Here is a 1,328-nt window from a genome sequence, read left to right as displayed (position 1 = left end):
CAGAATGTCATAAAGTTGAAGCTGTTTAGTAAACAGCTTATTCAGAATGCTTTCTTTCACTTAGTGAGATGCATTTAAGTCTCTTACATGCATTTTCATAACATTATAGCAGATATACCACAGTTTACTTATCCATTTACCTGGTGAAAAATATATTGGTTATTTCCAGTTTTTTTTAAAAGCTATGATAGGGATCAGACAACTATATGTTGAAAAATATATTTTGTATATGGCAATAAATTTCTAGTTCTGTTTACATTTTTTCCTTCTGACAGAGAAAAAAAACATAGACTACTTAAACAAAGAAATTAAAGACAGAAGAGAGATTATTAAAATGGAGCTCCCTTGAGAGGCCAAGCAAGACTTAAAGAGAGATCAGTAATACAAGCATGTAGAGGGCTTGGGGCCAGTTCTGTCCCTTCTGCTGCTAACATGGAGACCTTGTACTGAGTCCCATTCTTAGTACCCAGGTGCCCCAGCCTGAAGCTGCAGAGGCTTCCCTGGGTGTGCATGCCGTTGGCCATGACAGTGTACACACTGGTGGTGGTGACTTACTTCCTCATCAACAGAAGAATAATTTATGGTTATCGTTGAACCTCCCTGACTGATGAACAAGGGCCCCAGAGACCCATGGCTTTCTCAGCCCACAGAGTAGATGGACAATATATTATTGAAGGACTTGCATCCAGCTTCCCACATACAATAGGAGGTTTAGGTTTCATAATCCTAGACCCATCCAATGCACCAAATATTCAAAACCTCAATAGGTTTCTTCTATTGACTGGATTCATTTGTGTCTTACTGAGTTTTTTCATGGTTATAGTATTCATGAGAATGAAGCTGCCAGGCTCTCTGATGGGTTAGAGTGCCTTTTGAGAAGAAATCAATAGTTACTGGATTTGCTCCTATTAATGAAGTTTTAAAGGCTGTAACAATCCTCTGTATGACATGAGGAAAAGAATGAAGAACAGCAGTAAAAGAAGTATCAACTAAGCATAGGAAGCATATTAAAGCTTGAACTAGAATTTCCTCTTGGTATCAGGGAGACATTTATCACAGTATTTTTTCCTGCTGACCTCTACTTACATACCAATGTTGATAAGTGGCATTTTCATTTCTTAAAATATACTGTACCCAACAACTATAATACTGAATGAAGTGTTTATCTTTTTATAACCTCCTTACCATTTTTTTGGAGGTGACATTTATAATTTTCAGAACTTGATGTAAAACCAGTAATACAGTTCCATGACTAGAAACTCTGATTAGCTTGAACTATGGTGCCTTGCCTTTAAACAGAGTGTAGAATGGTATGATATTTCAGATAT

At 36.9% G+C, this 1,328-nt stretch overlaps 1 pseudogene; it reads left to right on the top strand.

The window, feature by feature from the left end:
- The first annotated feature begins 432 nt into the window (after positions 1 to 432).
- LOC138848987 (oligosaccharyltransferase complex subunit OSTC pseudogene) lies at positions 433 to 864 on the top strand (annotated as a pseudogene).
- The last annotated feature ends 464 nt before the right edge of the window (positions 865 to 1,328 follow it).

Source organism: Oryctolagus cuniculus, chromosome 3 (assembly GCF_051225735.1).
Source record: "Oryctolagus cuniculus isolate XC-2025 breed Fujian yellow rabbit chromosome 3, ASM5122573v1, whole genome shotgun sequence".
NCBI classification, from domain to species: Eukaryota; Metazoa; Chordata; class Mammalia; order Lagomorpha; family Leporidae; genus Oryctolagus; species Oryctolagus cuniculus.
Note: the sequence above shows the minus strand (reverse complement) of the source record. Positions and strands in the feature narration are given on the sequence as shown.